This window comes from Cherax quadricarinatus, unplaced genomic scaffold, assembly GCF_038502225.1.
Source record: "Cherax quadricarinatus isolate ZL_2023a unplaced genomic scaffold, ASM3850222v1 Contig40, whole genome shotgun sequence".
Classification (NCBI taxonomy): Eukaryota; Metazoa; Arthropoda; class Malacostraca; order Decapoda; family Parastacidae; genus Cherax; species Cherax quadricarinatus.
The window spans coordinates 441,544-456,184 of record NW_027195066.1 but is presented as its reverse complement, the minus strand read 5'-3'; the positions used below and the strand labels follow the sequence as shown (position 1 = coordinate 456,184).

At 41.7% G+C, this 14,641-nt stretch overlaps 1 protein-coding gene across 1 annotated transcript in view; it reads right to left on the bottom strand.

Annotated features, from left to right (window-relative positions):
* Positions 1–13,669, bottom strand: part of LOC128700664 (zinc finger protein 568-like) — a 59,510-nt gene extending 45,841 nt beyond the window's left edge. The window contains exon 1 of the mRNA XM_053793947.2: positions 13,486–13,669. The gene's annotated coding sequence lies outside the window, so the exon portion shown is untranslated. The remainder of the gene's footprint in view (positions 1–13,485) is intronic.
* Between the last annotated feature and the right edge of the window lie 972 nt (positions 13,670–14,641).

Here is a 14,641-nt window from a genome sequence, read left to right as displayed (position 1 = left end):
TGATTAATTCTTCTCCGGTGTTGGCCATAACTCGGGCAACATCCCAAGGGTTGTCTGGCGAGAATGTTGACCTATCCTTGGACGACTCCGATCTCAGAATAGCAACATTGTTTTACGAGGAAAACTGGCCAGAGCCTCGTAGATCAAGTGAACAGACCCAGATCAAGCCTTCCTATTCCAAGGTTGCAGGATTGCCAGATATCTCTGTTTCCATTGGAGCCCAAGGGACTGCCCTTCCGGGAGGAACAACAAAAGGACCATTCTTTAAATTTCACTTTTCAGGCAGCCATGGGTAAATCCTCTTTGGATCATCCGGTCAAGCATGAACTTAAAAATGACTATTTGATCTGCACTGAGACTGGTAAGGAGATAGAGGGCCAGCAATTGTCTGACAGGTTAGTAGTTCCAACAAAGTTTAGACCTCAAATATTGAATATAGCTCATAATACTTCATTAGGAGGTCACTTAGGAATTACTAAAACCTTATATAGAATCACAAAAGAATTTTATTGGCCAAAATTAAAGCAGGATGTGAAGAATCATATCCAGTGTTGCTGAGAATGTCAGCAAGTAGGGAAACCTGGACATTCCATTAAACCTGCACCTCTTCAACCTATACCTGCTGATGGAGAACCTTTTGCAGATTTAATTATAGATTGTGTAGGTCCACTACCTAGGTCAAAGTCGGGAAATCAGTATTTATTTACCATTATGGATAGAGTAACTAGATATCCTGAAGCAATTCCCATGCGCAGTATTAATACTAAAGCTATTCTCAAAGCTTTAACAAGATTTATTTCTTGTTTTGGCATTCCTAAAACTATTCAAAGTGACCAAGGTACTAACTTCACTGCCAAAGCATTTAGGGAAGCATTAACTAGGTTAGGGAAAATCCACAACTTATCCACTGCCTATCATCCTCAGTCCCAAGGCGCCTTGGAAAGATTCCATCAGACATTAAAAACCATGATGAGAACTTTTTGCATGCATTTTCCTACAGACTGGGATGAATCATTACCTTTGTTGCTGTTCTCAGTATGAGAAACGGTGCAAGAGTCTACCGGGTTTAGTCCGTTTGAGCTGATCTTTGGGCACAATGTACGAGGTCCTCTTCAGGTGCTCAAAGAAGGATGGATGGGAGAAGACGTTAGCTCAACACTCTACAACCCATCTTCGAGGTTGCAGGTGGCACGTCAGTTAGCCAAGGCTAACCTAAAGGCAGCTCAAAATAAGATGAAACAGAGTTATGACAGAAATGCACAATTCCGCTCCTCCCATCCAGGAGACAAGGTGTTGGTGCAGGAACCTATGCCTGGCCACACCTTGAAAGCTAGATTTACGGGACCTGTGCAAATTGTAAGTAAATTATCTGATGTAAATTATGTGGTAGCTCCCCTTGATAAGACCTCAAAAACTAAAACATACCACATTAATCAATTAAAATCTTTTCATACACCAGATCAAGTCCCAGTAATGACTATGTCCTCTTCCTCTGAGGACGACTCTGACTCTTTTTCTGAAATTAATGTCAAACTTCCAAACTCTGTCCTCCTCAAGGACCCTAGCCCTTTAATGGTGGGGCTATCTGAAACTCAAGCAACAAGTTTAACTGTGCTTCTACAGTCATACCCTGATATTTTTTCCGATGTGCCGAAAAAGTGTACGTTAGGTTATCATGATGTAGATGTGGTAAACTCGAAACCTATTAAACTCTCCCCCTACAGAGCTAATCCTGAAAAGCAGAGACTACTTCAGCAGGAAGTAGAATTTCTGTTAGAGTATGGTTTAGTGGAGGAGGAGTCTAGTCCATGGGCTTCACCATGCATCCTTGTTAAAAAAGCTGAGGGAGGGTTTCGTATGTGTACAGACTACCATAAGGTGAATGAGGTCACAATCACAGATGCTTACCCTCTTCCTCGTCTGGATGACATAATCGACTTTGTGGGTGAGGCTACTTTTGTGTCCAAGTTAGATCTCCTTAAAGGTTACTATCAGGTACCTTTGATGGATAAGGCGAAGGAAATCTCTGCCTTCGTAATTCCAGGAGGTCATTATCAATATACAGTTACCCCCTTCGGAATGAAAAACTCCCCCTCTTCATTCCAGAAACTTATCCATCAGGCTATTAAAGGACTTGAAGGCACGGCAGCGTACCTGGATGATATTGTTGTGGTGTCTGATACTTGGGATCAACACCCATTTAGGCTTAAGGCTCTTTTTGAGATCTTTCAGAGTTCCCATTTAACTGTTAATTTATCTAAGTCTTCCTTTGGCCAGGCCACTGTTACTTTTCTAGGCCATGAAGTAGGTAGTGGTAAAGTTGCTCCTAAACTTGCTAAAGTTCTTACTAGTAAAGATTATCCAGTTCCACATGATAGGAAATCTCTTCAACATTTCCTAGGCATGATAGGATTTTACAGAAGATTCTGTAAGAATTTCTCCGATATTGTAGCCCCTCTTACCTCTCTTACCAGTCACAAAGTTCCCTTTATTTGGACTTCAGTTTCTCAAGATGCTTTTGACAAAGCAAAAAGATTATTGTGTACTGCACCCATTCTTTTGTCTCCAGACTTCTCCAACCCTTTCTCATTGTGAGTCTGGGGTTGGGGCAGTACTGTTGCAAAACGGGGAGAAGGAGTTGCAGCCTGTAGCCTTCTTGTCTGCAGAGTTCCAGCCGCATCAGAGGGCTTACTCTACCATTGAAAAAGAAGCCCTCGCACTGGTACTGGCTTTGGAGCACTTTGATATATACGTGGGACAAACTTCGCAGGTGGTCACTATCTACAGTGATCACAATCCTCTAGTATATCTCCAAACCATGAAGAACCACAACACAAGGCTTATGCGATGGATGCTAAGACTGCAACCATGTTTTCTGAGAATTGTACATATTGCCGGCAAAGAAAATATGTTCGCAGACTCTTTATCAAGAGTCTAACAATATTATTTATAATAATTATATATTAGGTTACTTGTGGTAACCCCTTCCAAGCTCTTTTTTTTTATCCCCTGGTGTGGGTTTTTTTTTTAGTGAGGGGATGCGGGCTACTGTCCGCCCGTGTCTTGGACCTAAGCTAGCCCAACTGTCTGCTGTCTCGCTCTGAGTTTAGGATTTGGCTTTTTGTCACGAGAAAAGCTGAGCTCTATCTAAGAGATGGATGGTTGAGAGAAAAAGCGGTCCCATTATTTTGTGCCATGGCGGCACGGTTACCACTGAGAGGTGGGAGCCTAATCCTGAGCCTTCTCGGGGTGGGGGTGTAGCATGCAAAGAGTACGTAACCTTTATTCGGCGCATGTACACACCCTCATTTACAGGCTATCTCCCCCAACCAGCAAACCAGGTGACTGAGGGTTGACGATAGGGCCCCGTCGTTCAACCAGTACCCAGGTTCCAGCCAATGAGAAGATGGTTTTGGCAATCGCAGAGGTTATGTGGGTACCACTCTCCTGTCTGCCCTTGTCATTCCCATTCTAGAGCTGGTTGAAGCACGGTCTGCTCTCTAGTGGCTTCTATTCTGCCTTGCTTACCGTGGAGTGCACTAATACCTACTGCTGTACATAGTGTACATACTTCTGTTCTAAATTGGTGAATGATAATATAAGTCAAAAGTTGTGTTTATTTTGCCCCCTTTACACCCAGGATAACAGGCCATTTGGACTCCTGGGTTGTAATACCACCGCTGATAAAGGAGGTGGTGTTGTTATCATGAACACTGACGATTACAGGAACAAAATGCTCAATCTATTTAATGACCCAGATACCTACAAACCTCTCACAACTAACCAAGTGGACAACCTTACTAAAACTTTTCTTCAAACGACTCGCTGCATTCTGAGGGACTCAGAACAAGGGAAGAAACTTCTGCACACCATACCCAGCAACCCCAGACTTGCCAGAATGTACGGCCTACCAAAAACTCACAAGCCTGGTATCCCATTGAGGTCCATATCTTCGGGAATAGGCAGTGCTCCCAACCAACTCTCAGGAATTCTCGCAAAACACCTCTCTAAACTCTTGGGCATTATCAATCCAGCACATCTCAAACACTCGGGTGATCTTCTCAATCGCATTCGCAACATCAAAATCAAGAACAAGAAACTTTCTAGCCTTGATGTAACTTCCCTATTCACCAAACTACCTACTACAGAAGCCATCGATTTCTTGTGCAGGAAAATTGACGATTCACTTGAACTTCCTATTCCAGCAAGCGATTTCATCGACCTTGTTCAACTATGTGTTGGCTTTACGTGTTTCTCTTTCGAAAATCACCTCTTTCAGCATACTTTTGGACTACCCATGGGTTCGTCACTCAGAGCCGTCCTGGCGAACCTATACATGGAACATCTGGAAGCCAAGCGTTTCTCCAACATTATTCCTTCGTCTGTCACCTGGCTCCGTTATGTTGACCACATTCTCCTCATAACTCCCAGACGCTTCAACGTTCAAGCTCTCCAAGACAAGCTCAACCAGGTCAAGCCCTCAATCCAGTTCACACTTGAAGAAGAAGTTGACAACACTCTTCCTTTCCTTGATGTTCTTCTCTGCAAAGCTGACCATGAACTTTGTTTTAAAGGCTATCGAAAATCCACAAACCAAAACGATCTTCTCCACTTCTACTCTCACCATGACACCAAAACTAAACGTGGTGTAATTACAGACTTTATCCTGCATGCACTCAGAATCTGCAGCAATGAGTTCCTTGAGGAAGAATGCACTATAACTGAACAAGTATTTTCCAAACTTCACTATCCTCATCACGTCATCAGAGACTGCAGACGATGGGCATTAAACATCTTCAACACACCCAGAGAAAACACTGCCAAGAAGAGATACAGGTACCATCCGACTTACGACCAAGCTTGGCTCCGACAAACCGGTTGTAAGTCAAAATGGACGTAAGTCGAACCTTTGAAAATTGCCAACATACTGGGTAGTGCATAATGTCAAACATTTCATATATAAACTACCTATATTATATTGTAATGTAATGTACAATCATTATTTCATTCTTTTTACCATAATATACTTTTATTGTTATATTTTAATTATTTATGTACTGTATATAACGTATACATGGTAGTGAACCGTGTTGTAAATTTTACATCGCATACAGTATCAAATGTTACTGTTATCTTTATTTATTGTCGACACAGTGGAATGGGAGAATACCACTGGTAGTGTCATCCTGCCAGAATGTAGTATAACCTATACCCTAAGTAAAGAGAAAACTCTGGAACATGGGTGGGTGGCCGGGTGGGTGGGTGGGTGGCTGACTGAATGTGACTGTCTCTGTATATCTCTCTCTCTCTCTGTATATCTCTCTCTCTCTCTCTCTCTCTCTCTCTCTCTCTCTCTCTCTCTCTCTCTCTCTCTCTCTCACGCAGGTACACGTTAGTAATCATACATAGTATAAATTACCTAGGATAACCCAAATAATCCAGACAAAGTGATATACAGTGGATCTGTGCTCCAGTGCCCTAAATTAATAATAATATTAATAATTATTATTATTGCAATAATACATATGTACTAATATTAATAATAATATTATTATTAAACTATAATATAATAATCGTGTCCACTCATTACTTACCTTAAAATATCTGTAGTCTTAATGTAGAGTGAGAGGTGAGTAAACAAGATTAAATGAATAAACGAGAGAGAGAATGAGAGTGTAGAAGGTTCACGAGTTATGTAAACAAACGTTGTTGTTGTTACCAGCCCGGACATGAATGGTTTCTCTTCACTCTTGTCAAGCCGACCAGAAAAACATCTCATATTTGTTAATTTATATGTTTATATGTTATGTAGCATGTTCGATTCCCAGCCAGAGTAGAAACATTGGACGTGTTTCTTTCCACCTGTTGTCTATGTTCCCCATCAGTAAAATGGGTACCTGGGTGTTAGTCGACTGGTGTGGGTCGCATCCTGGGACACTGACCTAAGGAGGCCTGGTCACAGACCGGGCCGCGGGGGCGTTGACCCCAGGAACTCTCTCCAGGTAAACTCTCCAGGTAAAACACACTGGCCGATTCCCACCAAGGCAGGGTGGCCCGAAAAAGAAAAACTTTCACCATCATTCACTCCATCACTGTCTTGCCAGAAGGGTGCTTTACACTACAGTTTATTATATAATTTTGAAAAAATTAAGCAAAATGTCTATATTAACGTTTTATACACATTTAATGCGCCTCAGTGACTATTATTGTGTTATCATCATTATTAATATGGCATCTTCAAGATCAATTACACTCTTAATGAGTGACTCTGAGACAGACAAGCAGACAGACACAGGTAGACAGAAAGACAGACACACAAGTAGACAAAGACAGACACAGGTAGACAGACACACAGGTAGACAGACACACACAGATAGAAAGACACTCACAGGTAGACAGAAAGACAGACATACAGGTAGACATAAAGACAGACACACAGGCAGACATAAAAACAGACACACAGGTAGACATAAAGACAGACACACAGGTAGACAGAAAGACAGACACAAAGGTAGACAGAAAGACACACACAGGTAGACAGAAAGACACACACAGGTAGACAGAAAGACACACACAGGTAGACAGTAAGACACACACAGGTAGACAGAAAGACACACAGGTAAACAGAAAGACAGACACACAGGTAGACAGAAAGACAGATAAACAGACACACAGAGATACAGACACAGATATACAGGCAGACAGATACAGACAGGTTTATGTGCAACAGTGAAAACAAATAGAGAGTTTGAGAGTAGGAGCCTTTCTTGCCACAATCTCCAGTGCAAGATTCAGACTTCATCTTAGGGGCCATGGTGAAATTTACTGTCCAGGTAGTACAGTTAATGCAGTATGATGCTGCTGATACGGCAGGGTGACTCAAACTGATGCTGCCTGCATGACGCATTGCTGTGGCGAGTATTGTCAAATACTGTACAGCGGTGTGCATCAGCCGGCCCAGCCCAGCTGCCAGATGCACGGTCGTAAGTCGAGTGGATGTATGTCGAGCAGGTCGTAAGTCAGATGGTAGGTGTACATAGTCCTCCCCACCAACTCCATTGCCAAACACGTTTCCAACATCTTCTCAAATACCTCATTCCAAGTAGTATCTACCTCCACAACCATCAAGGACATTACCAGTAATAGACAGGACAAGCTTCCATCCTCTGCAGGGGTATACATAATCCCTTGTAATGACTGCAGCAAATTATACGTGGGCGAAACATCAAGAGACCTCCAAATACGTATTTCAGAACACCAATACGCAAGCAGGTCTGACGATACAAGAAATGCCTGTGTACAACACTGTAATTCACACAACCATTTAATAAACTACAGAAACTCAAGACTTATAGCCAGAGAAGACAACACTCAATACCGAAGAATCCTGGAATCATCGCTTATCTCTATATCCGACAACTTTAACCAGAACAACGGCTTCTATAACATAGCTGAACCACTTGCCAAGAAACTTCTTCATCGCTATCCCACATAAGAACATAGGAATGGAGGAACACTGCAGAAGGTCTGCTCACAAACGTATTCAATCTCCCTTCCAAGCTACCCAAGGTTTTAGACTCTATACCCAACTTGGTAGATCATCAGATGCAGCATTCTCCACCTGACCCAGCATTCTGAACCTGACTATAAATACTCACGTACCTTCCACCCAGGTAGATCTGTTTGAGACTTGAAAAAGCCCACTGTGTGGGCGAAACGTTGTCAATAAAGGATCACATTAAACTGCATATGAGCTTATATTTTCATTGTGTCAGTATTTTATACCATTTATTTCCAGACCATCAGCATAAAAGCACTAACAACCTAGAAGGCACATCTAGTTCCATGGATCAAGAGACCCTCAGCACCAAGGCATAAACAACCTTGAATGTAGCTCTAGTTCCATGGATCAATAGACTTCAGCATCATCAAGGCACTAACAACATTGAATGTAGCTCTAGTTCCATGGATCAAGAGATGTTCAACATCAAAGCACTAACAACCTTGAAGGTAGCTCTAGTTCCATGGATCAAGAGACCTTCAGCATCATCAAGGCACTAACCTTGAAGGTAGCTCTAGTTCCAAGGATCAAGAGACCTTCAGCATCATCAAGGTACTAACAACTTTGAAGGTAGCTCTAGTTCCATGGATAAAGAGACCTTCAGCATCATCAAGGTGCTAACAACCTTGAAGGTAGCCCCAGTTCCATGAATCAAGAGATCTTAAGCATCATCAAGGCACTAACAACCTTAGAGGTAGCTCTAGTTCCACGGATCAAGAGACCTTCAACATCAAGGTACTAACAACCTTGAAGGTAGCTCACTTTCCATGGATTAAGAAACCTTCAGCATCATCAAGGTACTAAGAACCTTGAAGGTAACTAGTTCCATGGATCACGAGACTTTCAGCATGATCAAGGTAGTAAAAACCTTGAAGGTTTTTACTACCTCTAGTTCAATGTATCAAGAAACCTTCAGCATCATCAAGGTTTGAAGAGCCTTGAAGGTAACTAGTTCCATGGATCAAGAGACCTTCAGCATCACAAAGGTACTAACAACCTTGAAGGTAGCTCTAGTTCCATGGATCAAGAGCCCTTCAGCATTATCAAGGTACTAACAACCTTGAAGGTACATCTAGTTCCATGGATCAAGATCTTCAGCATAATCAAGGCACTGGCAACATTGAAGGCAGCTCTAGTTCCATGGATCAAGATCTTCGGCATCAAGGTACTAGCAACCTTGAAGGTAGCTCTAGTTCCATGGATCAAGAGACCTTCGGCATCAAGGCACTGACATCCCTGAAGGTAGCTCTAGTTCCATGGATCAAGAGACCTACATTTATTTATAACGGCACAAAACATACTCAACCCCTGCCAATTTGGATTCAGAAAAAATAAAAGCACTAATGATGCAATTATAAAAATGCTAGATCTGCTTTACACAGCATTGGAAAATAAGGAATATCCACTAGGAACTTTTATTGACCTAAGAAAAGCTTTTGACACAGTAGACCACGGCATCCTACTCCACAAACTTGACCATTATGGTATAAGAGGCCATGCGCTTGCATATTTCAAATCTTACCTTACTAATAGGTATCAGTATGTCACCATTAAAGACACAGCATCAACAACACGGCCACTTGATACTGGAGTTCCGCAGGGAAATGTCCTTGGTCCCCTGCTCTTCCTCATATACATCAATGATCTTCCAAACGTATCCCAACACCTGAACCCCATTCTCTTTGCTGACGACACGACTTTATGTCATCTCTCACCCTAATCTTGCCACCCTCAACACCGTTGTTAACGAGGAGCTGATCAAAATATCGACTTGGATGACAGCCAATAAACTTATGCTTAACACTGACAAAACCTACTATATTATGTTTAGTAGCAGAGCAGGTGTTGCGCAAATTAACATTAAGATCGACAACACTCTAATTGCCAGGCACAATGAGGGCAAATTCCTAGGCCTATACCTCGACAACAACCTGAATTTCAGCACCCATATCCAATACATAACCAAAAACGGTTAGGATCCTCTCCAAGATACGATACTACGTGCCGCAAAATGCCCTTCTCACACTATACCACTCACTTATTTATCCATACCTCACCTATGCTATCTGTGCTTGGGGATTAACTGCAGCAACACACCTAAAGCCAATAATAACCCAAAAAAAGCTGCAGTAAGAATAATCACTAAATCCCATCCCTGGCAACACACCCCCCCACTCTTCATAGATCTAAACTTACTCCCTGTTCAGTACATCCACACTTACTACTGTGCAATCTACATCTACAGGACCTTAAATTCCAATATTAACCTTGACCTAAAATGCTTTCTTGATAGTTGTAACAGAACCCACAGGCATAACACCAGACACAAACATCTCTATGACATTCCCCATGTCTGACTAAACCTTTACAAAAATTCAATGTATGTCAAAGGTCCTAAAATCTGGAACACCCTACCTGAAAACGCTAGAACTGCAGACACATTCATCACCTTCAAAACTACCATTAGAAAACATCTTATCTCCCTGATACACCCCGTCAACTAATTACACGAATACCACCTGGTGGTTCACACTTACACTCACTCACCCATTTGACCATAAACAGAAATATCAATCTCAATCTTAAAATAATGAATCCTAACTAGTCATAAGTTGGCCTGTGATACTCCAATACTGAAACTATGTATTGTGCCAAAACAAAAGCATTCACATTGCTAAACTCACAAACTAGTATTTAGTCACTTAGCCATAATACCAACTTACTTCATAACTTGTAATATTTTGAAGTTAAGAATTAATCTAAGTCTGCCCGAAATGCCTAGCCATGCTAGGTGTTCTAGTGGCTCCCTCTGTAATTAGTATTTTACTACATGTAAACCACACAATAACCAAATTCTGTAAACTCAGCATTGTAATCCTTATAGAGAATAAACTTTGAATTTGAATTGAATTTGAATTTGAATTCAGCATCAAGGCACTGACAACCTAGAAGGTAGCTCTCGCTCCATGGATAAAGAGACCTTCAGCATCATCAAGGTACTAACAACCTTGAAGTTAGCTCTAGTTGCATTGATCAAGAGACCTTCAGCACCATCAAAGTACTAACAACCTTGACATCCTTGAAGAAAGCTCTAGTTCCACAGTTCCACAGATCAAGAGACCTTCAGCATCATCAAGGCACTAACAACCTTGAAGGTAGCTAGAGTTCCATGGATCAAGAGACCTTCAGCACCATCAAGGTACTAGCAACCTTGAAGGTGGCTCTACTTCCATGGATCAAGAGACTTTCAGCATCAAGGCACTGACAACCTTGAGGGTAGCTTTCGTTCCATAGATCAAGAGACCTTCAGCATCATAAAGGTACTAACAACCTTGACATCCTTGAAGGTAGCTCTAGTTGCACAGTTCCACAGATCAAGAGACCTTCAGCATCACCAAGGCACTAACAACCTTGAAGGTAGCTCTAGTTCCATGGATCAAGAGATCTTCAGCACCATCAAGGTACTAACAACCTTGAAGGTAGCTCTAGTTCCATGGATCAAGAGACCTTCAGCATCATCAAGGTACTAACAACCTTGAAGGTAGCTCCAGTTCCATGGATCAAGAGACCTTCAGCATCATCAAAATGTTAACAACCTTGAAGGTAGCTCTAGCTCCGTGGATCAAGAGACCTTCAGCATCAATGCACTAACAACCTTGTAGGTAGCTCTAGTTCCATGGATCAAGAGACCTTCAGCATCATCATCAAGGTAGTAACAACCTTGAAGGTAGCTCTAGTTCCATGGATCAAGAGACATTCAGCATCATCAAGGTACTAACACCCTTGAAGTTAGCTCTAGTTCCATGGATCAAGAGACCATCATCATCAAGGTACTTACAACCTTGAAGGTAGCTCTAGCTCCGTGGATCAAGAGACCTTCAGCATCATCAAGGTAGTAATATGTAAAGTAAAAGGACGCAAATGAAACTAATGTGACATTTTATTGTGGCAATGTTTCGCTCTCCAGGAGCTTTATCAAGCCATTACAAACAATACATGGACACAGAGGGTATATAAAGGCTCAGAGTGAGGTGCAATACTAGTGAGGTACCATTTCGATGTTCACTAGTGGTAGTAGTAGTAGTAGTAGTCGTAGTGACAAAAGTAATACAATATGGTAGAGCAATTAATTCGTACATGAGTAAAAGGATATAAAAGCTATTACTTGGGTAACATAAAAATAGGTTGGACAAATATAGACTGGAAAGAGGCAGCTTGTTTCAGTGTTCACTCTCTGTAATGTGCTTTGTGTAGTATAACAGGAGAGACTATGTGATGGCAGGGTTTACTGTTTTCAGTAGGATTCTTGCTAAGACTTCGGAGATGGTGAAGCTGCCGTTGTTTTGTTTAATTGTATTCGAAACAGCGATCAGTGCTGATTCTTTCCAGTCTATATTTGTCCAACCTATTTTTATGTTACCCAAGTAATAGCTTTTATATCCTTTTACTCATGTACGAATTAATTGCTCTACCATATTGTATTACTTTTGTCACTACGACTACTACTACTACTACTACTACTACCACTAGTGAACATCGAAATGGTACCTCACTAGTATTGCACATCACTCTGAGCCTATATATACCCTCTGTGTCCATGTATTGTTTGTAATGGCTTGATAAAGCTCCTGGAGAGCGAAACGTTGCCACAATAAAATGTCACATTAGTTGCACTTGTGTCCTTTTACTTTACATATTGTCGGTAATTCTACCAACTTTATTAAAAGGTAGTAACAACCTTGAAGGTAGCTCTAGTTCCATGAATAAAGAGAGCTTCAGCATCATCAAGGTACTAACAACCTTGAAGGTAGCTCTAGTTGCATGGATCAAGAGACCTTCAGCATCATCAAGGTAGCATCAACCTTGAAGGTAGTTTTAGTTCCATGGATCAAGAGACCTTCGGCATCATCAAGGTAGAAACAACCTTGAAGGTAGCTCTAGCTCCGTGGATCAAGAGACCTTCAGCATCATCAAGGTAGTAACAACCTTGAAGGTAGCTCTAGTTGCATGGATCAAGAGACCTTCAGCATCATCAAGGTAGCATCAACCTTGACGGTAGTTCTAGTTCCATGGATCAAGAGACCTTCAGCATCATCAAAGTACTAAGAAACTTGAAGGTAGCTCTAGTTCCTTGGATCAAGAGACCTTCAGCATCACCAATGGTTTTAAGAACCTTGAAGGTAGCTCTAGTTCCATGGATCAAGAGACTTTCAGCATCATCAAAGTACTAAGAAACTTGAAGGTAGCTCTAGTTCCATGAATCTAGAGAGCTTCAGGATCATCAAGGTACTAATAACCTTAAAGGTAGCTCTAGTTCCATGGATCAAGAGACTTTCAGCATCATCAAGGCACTAACAACCTTAAAGGTAGCTCTAGTTCCATGGATCAAGAGACCTTCAGCATCATCAAGGCACTAACAACCTTAAAGGTAGCTCTAGTTCCATGGATCAAGAGACCTTCAGCATCATCAAGGCACTAACAACCTTGAAGGTAGCTCAAGTTCCATGGATCAAGAGACCTTCAGCATCATCAAGGTACTAACAACCTTAAAGGTAGCTCTAGTTCCATGGATCAAGAGACCTTCAGCTTCATCAAGGTACTAACAACCTTGAAGGTAGCTCTAGTTCCATGAATCAAGAGACCTTCAGCATCAAGGTACTAACAACCTTGAAGGTAAATGTAACAAACCAATATTATTATTATGGGGAAGCGCTAGACCCGTAGGATTATAAAGCGCCTGTCGGGGGGAAGGGATGGTAGGTACTCAGGCTCAATTCTGGAAACCGGAACACAGATCCAACTCCCTAGATCAAGAGCCCCTCACCAGCATCAAGGAAGCTCCTTTGAGAGGAACAAAGCATAACAAAACAAGAGGCAGCTGATCCTCCTCTGATGCTGACACAAAAATTCCATTAAAACCTCACCTTAATATTAATCTATTTTCTTCAGCGGTTCTTGACGCAGCAGCAGGTGGTGGAGCAGCAGCAGGTGGTGCAGCAGGTGGTGGAGCAGCAGCAGGTGGTGCAGCAGGTGGTGCAGCAGCACTAACAACTCAGCTGCTACTAACAAACAACAAAGGTTGGCAGTCGTCGTTGTTGTGGGTGTTAAGGCTACCCAAGTGTACGCATTATTAAGTCCTGCCTCCTGGCAGACTGGATAATGTTACGTTATGGTAAAATAACATAACATAACGCAAGTTTTTTTGAGATTTTTAACCCTAGGTAAGGAGGGTTAGCTACCTAGGGTCACACAAGAAAATTAGTCGTTATCGAAAACTGTCTATATCATTTCTTTTGTGGTCATTCCATCTTGTTGCCCAGGATGCCACCCACACCACTTGACTAACACGGATAAGTAAGTTTATTTAGGCACAGGTACTCATAAGTACAACTATCATACATACTGTAAATTACCCGGGATAACCAAAAAATGTTACTTACTTACGTCAACAAGGACAGCAGGTGCAAGATGACTAACACCTAGGTAAGTAAGTAAGTTTATTCAGGTATACACAAATGCAGTTACACAGATTATCATACATAGCAGCATATGTGTAGAGAACCTGGGATTACCCCAAAAAGTCAGACAAAGTGACTTTTTTCCATTGTTAATAAGTTAAGTGATCATGGATAGTAGGTCCCCGTAAGTGAACAGGGATAGTAGGTCCCTGTAAGTCAGTGGTTCCCAAACTTTTTCAGCTTGTTACCCAATTTAACATGCCACATAAAGCATGTTACCCCTTTCACAAAATGTTATTATTGATATATATGGCTAAACGTGAACGTATACAGCCTCGCATAATCTGCTAATCCTAGCAAAACCATTGAAAACGTAAGAAACACACATACATTATATATAAAATTAATAATAGCTACAAATTCACAGTAACAGTGGGTAAATACTAACTATATACTGCACAGGGCAGTACACATACATACCAGCTTATGTCTACCTCGGCTGATGCTCACAGATAAACTGACAGTGTGAAATAGAGGCAGCCTCAGGAAGTGAGTGACGCGTACTGGACAGGTCGATCTGGGCTACTGAGTGACTTTTGTCCTGAAGCATACTTGTCAAAAT